This window comes from Leiobunum rupestre, chromosome 3 (assembly GCF_980474605.1).
Source record: "Leiobunum rupestre chromosome 3, qqLeiRupe1.1.hap1, whole genome shotgun sequence".
Taxonomy (NCBI): Eukaryota; Metazoa; Arthropoda; class Arachnida; order Opiliones; family Sclerosomatidae; genus Leiobunum; species Leiobunum rupestre.
The window spans coordinates 17,406,074-17,415,071 of NC_143386.1; the positions used below are offsets into that span (position 1 = coordinate 17,406,074).

General features: G+C 35.9%; 1 long non-coding RNA gene across 1 annotated transcript; it reads right to left on the reverse strand.

Annotated features, from left to right (window-relative positions):
• Positions 1-420: 420 nt before the first annotated feature.
• Positions 421-7,040, reverse strand: LOC149949715 (uncharacterized). Its single transcript, XR_016479958.1, has 3 exons — positions 6,935-7,040; positions 6,349-6,596; positions 421-940 (listed from the first exon to the last, which is right to left on the reverse strand). It is a non-coding gene; the product is annotated as an uncharacterized LOC149949715 (long non-coding RNA).
• Positions 7,041-8,998: the final 1,958 nt, after the last annotated feature.

Sequence of the window (8,998 nt, forward strand, 5' to 3'; positions counted from 1 at the left end):
GAAATTTTAAGATTTATCGGCGAAAATATATGGCAGTTATCACGGCATAAGTTTTACAAATATTTTGTATTTTACCTAAAATTTCGACGTATTTATTCAAATTAGCTCGAGTTCACCCAAAATGGTTTTTATTCCCCCCTATTTGTCCAAAGTAATCCAAAAATGTTAATTTTACGATTTTGATTATTTTTTTTAAATAACATTTTTTTGATTTATTGAAGTTTGTCATTTTCGCATGTTATTTTACGTAGACTTTTTCTCATTTTATGTTGTCAAAAACATTTTTGGTTGCCATGGCAAAACGGAAGCCCAGCGTAACTTTTCCCTTTAACGGGTTTCATGTTTCATCTAGGTCTAACAATCCCCCAACTTTGAACGAAATCGGTGAGCACCACCTGGGGTCGTCTCCTCGCGTAAGTTAAAGGGTTTACATGAAAATAGTCTCGTTATCCATTTTTTACACATTTAGTTCTGTTATATTTTTAATTGATTCAAAGTTTTATTGATCCGCCAAACTGAGCATCCACCCCGTGGTTAATCGAATAATAGAATCAGAAAAATCATACTGAAATATTCCTAACGAAAATATTAATAAATTACAACCATAACTTAACATGTATAACTCAAAAAGTCAATAAACTCGATCGACAGATTCAGGATTTTAAGTAGCTCGCTTCGCTTCAGTTTATTTTCATGAATTGCAGCCTACACTTTTAATCTACGGCACCTTTTGTTGCATGAAGATAATATCCACTCCCCACTCAAAACAATCAGTGAAATTAGGATACCAATGAAATGCAGAATGAAAGCCCAATATAAATCGGCGGCATTGATGTAAACCATTTCTTTGGACTCTCCCAACTTGTGCTGAATTGTGTACGTCCTTAAGCTTTCTTGGTCCCATTTCTCGGAAATGCCGGACTCGCGAAGGATATTTATGCTGAAGGTAAACAATATATCATTATAGATTGACTTATTTAATATATTTTAAATGTGCTAAAAATACTAGATCTAACTTGCTGGAAAACTGAGAAAAGAACAAATTGTCAGGGTGTAAGACTAAGTTGTTAATGTTTTACAAACAACGGTTTCTGTTAAAAAATGTCAGGAATGCGTGGGTGGTTTTAGAATTTTACTAAAACGAGAAATCACTTAGCTAGATCACTCGGGACAATCTAATTAAAGGGTCTAACTTTTGAAAAATCCAGTGAGTGAAGAAAATAAAGATAATAATAATCAGCTAGGCTAATACCCAAGGCACAACCTATTAAGGCCATTAATTCAGGGGGCTTGGTTACAACGCGTAGGAGGGTGGTGGCTAGGCCTTCATGCCACGCGAGTCAACAGTTCCCTACGCTAACTATTACCGTTGACCTCGACAATTTTTTAAGGAAGAGGAAACCGAAGAGCTCGGGGGAGTCTGTCTCAGTTTGTGATTCAAAAATACCAATCAAACACACTTTTACTAAGAGATTCAACTATAATGAATTACTTCGCTTCAATATTGATTAAATTAAAATAAGAGTTCGCTTATAGTGAAAAGTTAAGAACAATCATAAGATCAACGGCGGATCTATTTACTCTAAGGCCAAAGCATTTTTATCAAATGATTATACACAAAGCCTCCTGATGAAATAAGTATATCTTACATATTAAATTTAAATTTGTACATTTATTAAATAAATGCCCTATAATAACGGAACATATTTTTTGGATTGTGCGTTTTCTCATCCACTTTGTACATAAAAACTTTATCTTAATCACCTTGTCGTTAATCAAAATGAACGCACTGAGTATTAACAACCGAAGAGTAATTTCATCACAAAAATCCATAACATCGTTTTAGAAATGCACCTGACCATTAATACTTAACCAAATTTTAATCACACTGTCAATTTACTTGATGAGCGCACTAAAGCAACCTAAATAAATTTTATAAAAATGAGCGATATCTCAATGAAAACTAAAACACTGGTATTTAGCATAACTTGGGCACTAAGCCTAAACAATCGATCTTTATCACAAAGAAAAAGTAATCACCCAGTCCATTATAAATAATATTATAATAACCCTTTACCTTAACTTACAGTTAGTCGCTTCTTATTTTTCCACTTTTTTCCAAAGCTAAATTTTAAATTTGAGATAGTATATTATATGATGCTCATTTCAGTTGGTCTGACCTGGGAGGCTATTCTGTAACTTTTTTAGTTGTCGAACTCCAAGAAAATCTCGAACAACATCCTTATCGAACGAGATTCTTCTCGAACAGAAATTGGGATTCTGTAACTCGTTTCGTTCGAGTTCGATACTGAAGTTGTCGATCTTCGACTTCAACTTAGATGTCGATAGTCTGACGTACTTCCGTTTTATGGGATGCCTCACGTGATCAACCGCGTAACTAAAAAGACGAATAGAAGACTAGTATATATTATTAGCAGACTATAAAACATAAACACGTGTCCAAGTATTTTAATTTTGTTGTACGTGCCGAAAATGAACGGGACCAAGAAGCGCGTTTCTAGTTCGCAACAGAAAATTATGATAAGCTATTTGAAGCAAACGAAAGATTTACAGCGGATTATTCTGACAAAATGTGGAATATTTTAACCGAAAGATTAAATTCTGATGGTACAGGACCCTGCAAAACTGCGGATAAATGGAAAAAAGTAAGTTGTTATTATTAGTCTTCAGTGCTTGCATATACTAATGATTTAATAGGTATTGGCTGACTGGAAAAGTAACTTTAAATCTAAAGTAGCTCGAATAAAAAAGTCTTTGAATGGAACGGGAGGAGGAGAAAAGACTACGGAAGCTCTCACAACTCTTGAAGAAAAAATATTAGCTGTTTATGGGAGAGAATTAACAGATGGTATAGCTGATACCAAAGAATATGGTCTACCTATTGAAGTACGTTAAATTCTGGCACATTTTAATGGTTATAATGCCCTAGCCAGCCAACTAAAATGGAACAAAAAACTAATGGTCCACTCAGCCGGCATCTTCTGTAGTGATGGAAAACAATCAGGCTGAAATGGATACTTTCAGTAGTAACAACGTACCATTCACTGATATATCTCACTAACAATCAATATCTCAACATTGGAACCAAATACATCAGCATCCGTTTTTAACCGTAACAATTCATCAATTGAAAACGTTTTGTTGATAGATGGTATTAGAGGCGAGTCGGACGGCAATACAGAGGTTTATTCAAATGCGGAAAAAAAGAGATGTATTGAAAAAGCAGCCAAACGTAAGTTGAGTATGCAATATAATCCGGCCATTGGTTATAGGGCCTTATGAGTCGCAAGATGACTTAGGACTGTAGTGGTGACTTAATGGAAAAGTCCAGATCATGTTTAAATATACTCAAAATATCAGTATTTTTTTTAATTACGACAAATTAACTTTTAAACGAGCCAAATGCAATGACGCTGTTTGCGCTATAACTGCTCCGCGTGCTGTCTGCTGATTATTATTGTTGTATTAATACCCTTACAAAAACTGCCGTACAATCATTTTATATTTTACTTTTTAGAGAATATTATCAAGCGAAAAAAAATGAATGAAGGCAAACAAAATTCAAAAACTCAACTTGGTAGTACTACAACTCTGCTAGAAAAGTTACAAGACTCTCAGAATGATGTACATAAGGATATAGCGTCTTCGTTTGCCCGTTACGCGAAAGCCACCGAAGATCTTGCTATTTCACAAAAACAATTGTTAGAAATCAAGAAAGAGAAAAATAACATAGAAAAACTAAAACTATCAACAATAGGCGGACAAATGATTTAATCAATTCCTTAGTTCATGTTATGGCTTAAAAATAATTAGGTAAAAGTGATATTTAATTTGAAAAAAAATTTACAACGCGATTCATATTGAATAAAACCAAGAGCATTTTAAAATTTATTTATCATTCGTTACATAAAACGCCTTCGAATTATTTGGTCACGGGTTTGTTGTCCTGCAATTCTCCACTGGGTTTCCTCTAGGTGGTGCCACATCTTCCCATGGTCGATTGTCAATCCATATGGCATCATCAAGGCCATATTCACCAGCTTCTAAAGGTTCTAATTCCATATAATCATTTGGTACTCCGCGTAAAATACAAATGTTGTGCAACACCACGCACGCATTAATTATTTTGGATGCTCTTTCAGGAGAATAATGAAGTACGCGGTCCTTGAGCAAACAGCGGAAACGCTGTTTCAAAACTCCATTACAGAGTTCTATAACTGATCTTGCAGATTGCTGACAGAGTGAAAAACGTTCCTGAGGAGATCCAACTGCGGGCTTAGAGATTGGAGTAATTAACCATGGAAGGAGCGGGTAACCACTGTCTCCTGAAATAAAACACATATTATTACTACCAAAAATGTTATTAGAAGAAATTCATTTAAACTTAATTTATTTGTAATTGGAAAGGTTTTTAAGTCTGTATTAAGTGCTAGAAATAAATTTCTTCAATTACACCAAAGATTGTGTCTTGATAATTTTAAATTAAAATAGCAGTTTTGTTTAAAATTACCTAGCAGCCAAGACCCTTTCAATTGGCCTCTTTCAAATGTATTTTCAAGGTAAGCAGATATTCCGGATGTTTTGTATATGTAAAGACCTTTTCACACGAGCCAACTTTTCATATCAAAATGCTGAGTCAGCAAAAATGGATCAGTGATCCATTTTTTTCTCGCGTACTTTTTTGGTGGATCAACTCATCGAACTTTTATTCACACGAACCAACTAGTTTACTCAACTCAAGTTGACTCATCTAGTTGGATCAAAAAGTTGGCTCGTGTGAAAAGGCCTTAAGTGTCATGCGTTGACCCAGGAAATAATGCATTTACTTGTGAAATAACCAAATCATAATCACACATCTGTGTAAAAATAATGAAAAGGGTATATAACTAATCATACATTTAGAAAACTGATCTTTTACCAGTTGAGCATTTATAGAATGATATCCTTTCCGATTCACATAGAGATATTCTCGGTTTTCACCATTGACTTTTGATGGTGATACAATGGCTACGTGCGTGCAATCTATTGCTCCTATTACCCCCGGAAAGTTTGTTTTCTCCATAAATCTTTAAAAATTAACCATGTTTTTGTTTAACATTTGTATATTATATCTGGGTATGTTTATATTGAGTTACCTCATCTGCGTAGAAACCCTTTCAACTTCATCACATGGAAATTTCACCCATTTAGAGGCTAAAACGTCTAAAATCACTTTAGAAACATCCCGTAGACAACGAGAAACTGTAGGCTGGCTAACTTCCAGGAATAGATCTTGGCCAACACACAATCGCATAGAAACGTAGGGCAATTAATATCTGAAATTAATATATTTAAATAAATATTATAACATTTAAGGTGTTAGTTCAATTCTTACCTTGCTATCTACAGGTATATTCGTTTTCCTCTGGCCTAACAAAGGCCCACGAAGCTCCTCACATAATTCTATAACAATATGTTTTTCAAGTCTATATAATCGGCGAAAGTTTTTTTCTGTGAGCTAAAAAGCTTTCCCTTGCCAGTTGTAGTAGCTCAAGACGAGCTAAATTCATTCCGGCCATCTTTAATATCACATCAATAAAAATATTTTGTAAATGGAATATCATTGGAGGAGAGCTAGTCGAAGGCGATCTCGACAGCTTTTACCCTGTCGACATCGTCTTCGAGAGCGTTGTCGATATTCGACATCTCAAAGTTCGACAACTTCCTTACAGAATACCATTTTGGCAATTTTCGACATCTCAGTTCGAGATCGAGAGAGATGTCGATCGACATCACGGTCTCGAAGCTTACAGAATAGCCTCCCAGATCGTAATAATTTCAACCTTCTTTATAGCTAATCAGCTAGGCTAGGCAATTACTCAAGGCACCACCTTAGGCCTACGTCATCAAGCGACTTTTAAAGCCATTAATTCAGGTGGCCGGGTACAATGCGGATGAGGGTGGTGGCAAGCCACGCGAGCTAACAGCTCCCTACATTAACTATTACCGTTAAACCAACAAGTTTTTAAGCTTTCCTTTGTGACTCAATCCATTTGAAACATGTTGTATGGTCGCGCCTACAATTACCCATTTTCGTTTTATACATGTGCAATGAATACGCAGTTTTTATAAAAGGCCTTTAAATCTTTATTTTAAAAATATATTTGTAAAATATAATAACTAGATAAAAAAGTTTGGTACCTTATGATAAAACGTGGCGAGTAAAATGGATATACCTGCCTGCACATAGTGAATAAGAGCCACCATAGAGAGGGGGAAATAAATTTTATTTCGCCTTTTTCAGAAGCGACTACTACAGGTTAAATGTTCTTTAAATAAAAATCTTACACTTTAGCAAACTGAATGCTGCACGGAAAGGTTTTGCTGTGTGCGATGGAAATGTATTGCAGAAAAAGATACTCTTCAACTTCGTGATATTTGTTGACGATGTTATTTTGTTGAGCCAACAAATAGAAATATTTTGAGTTTGTCATGAACGCCAACTTCCCTTCCGTCAAAAGTTTGGCATACAACTGTTTTCTGTATTCCGTTCTCGTCACACGATGTATTCTATTAATATGCACCTTTCCGAAAGCCTACGAACAAAATTCAACATAAACACTTAGAAATCTGGAGCAATTCGGTGCGGCTGATTCGGTAAATTTTTTCAGTGTGTAGGTTATTTCCGGAATTTTAGATGTCGGCACTTTCGGTGTGAAGGGCATTTTACTAATGAACATTTCGGTGTGGGAACTTACAATTGAACTTAGAATTAAAGCCATTACTTTGAAATACTTTGGGGTATTCAAAGTACTTACGCAAATAAAATGAGGAAATGCAGTAACGGCCAAAAGGGGTAAGTCGAATAGGCGCGTAAACTTACAATAATAGACTGTTCTTGAAAGGAACATTAAGTATTTTTATTAGTACTTACAATCTTTAAAATTCTTATTTGCGAACCAAAAATATAACTTTAACACCTATTCCGGGACTCTCCCTCTCAATTAAGCCCATTTTTTCTCGTTATCAAGGAATATATACACGCCTATGGCGCCACCTCTATCTAATTTCAGGCGCCCTCTATCGGCACTTACATCATCCGACCTTTTGAGATTTATCTTTGGTTTAAAAATGTTTACCAAACCTTCACCAGATTAAAAAAAAATTGTTACTATTTCTTTTTTAGTAAATAACCAATACAAGGTGTTTGAAATTGATAGACACAAGCGTTTTTCACAAAAACTTTGTGTTGTAGAAGTAAGAAAATTTAAGGAGGTATTCAACGACTTATAATGGTTTAAAATTTTAATTTTCATGAAAATCAGGGCATTTTGAAAAAACTTTATTTTTCACCGGTAGGTTGCAAATAAAGTTTCAATGATAAAGTGAAAGAGCGGACTTTAAAAGGTTAAAATTAACTTCGTATGTTTCACTGAAATATGAGGTCATGAAAAAACAAGATGGTCGTAGGAGGCAAAAACCTTTTATTACTTGTTATTTAATCGAAAATTATCAAAAAAATTCTATGCCTTAATTAACCACAAAAATCATTTGACATCTAAAGTCATTTGTTTTTTTACTTAAGTTTAATCTTAAAGAAAATGTCATTTAGTATTTAAAGCTGTACCACTACGAAATAAAATAATTATTTTAATTTACCAATTCCAGTTAAGTATGCCTCGTTACAATTGGGAGCAGCGCACCCATATGCTTGAGCTATTTCTCGGTGTAGGTTTATGGCACGCCCGTACAGTAAACCAGTTATTAAGAAATCGTTTTCCCAACTGTAGCCCTAGAAACACAACTGTTCACAAAGTCATAACACCAATCTGAGGTTCTATGGACAAGGCCGAAAGAACTTTGACTTGGAATACGTTGTCCTTACGTAATAATAATCAATGAAAATCAGCTAGGGTAATAATTCATTGCATATCCTCAATCGAGCGTCAGAGTTCCTAGCAATGACCTTGGTGTGGCAAATAGATAGTCTGTATCGTTGTAACCAAGCACTACACAATGGGGAGACATGCAGCACCGATACGAATTCTGCAACTTCCTTAACATCATGGCTGACGAAAACCAGGATTATCAGCGTCTTTTGCCAATGTCCGATGAGTGCACTTTCTCAAGGGGTGGTCCATTTAACCACTAGAACAATCACATGTGGTGCAACGAGAATCCTCACTGGCAATAACCTTATCACAATCAGTAGCAGTTTCACGTCAATGTGTGGGCTGGGCTGGTAAGAGATAGGCTTATTGAACAATTTTTCCTTTCCTGCCGAGTTACTCGTGCCGCTTTGTGGCCGTCGTTCCCCTTTAGGAGCTCTTTCCGAAGTGTCTGGCTCTCTACCTACGTAGGTAGGGTGTCGGCTGGAGTTGCTAGAGCATCCGCTCTTATTTCCACTGCTGTGTAAGAAGTGAGGGGTTGGTCGTCCCATTGTTGCACCTTCTGCTGGCTTGAGTGGCTTGCGTCTAAGGTGTGTAGCGCGGGTGTCGAATGTTGGAGATCTCAACCTAGGGACAATCGACTTAAGTGAACCCCTAAGGTACCCGTCTACAATTAATAATAATGACTGAATACGCCCGGGACTACTCGCGTAATGTTATATGGTGGGGTTAGCGAGGGTCCTCAGTATTAAATTGGGGTCTAGGAGAAATTTGTTATTAAACGTATCAAGCCAGTTGTTAGATTGCAAAACACTAATTGATTTAATTTAAACTCAATATCCTAACCAAACATTTAAGCTAACTTAAAACTACCTAAACACTAATTAAACTAAATGAAATATTTTCAAACTAAGCAACTGGCCAGTGCTCGCGGCATTAACGAAATGTAAAATCTAGGTTGCAACCATTACTTAACAAAGTTCATCCCGAAATGTTCAGTTGAACTGCGGAAACTTTATCGAAGTGGCAGAGTCCGGTTGGAGCCGTGGAAGAATCTGAGCGACGTTGTTGACGTTTCGGAACAGCGGAACACAGAATTTATGTTGGTG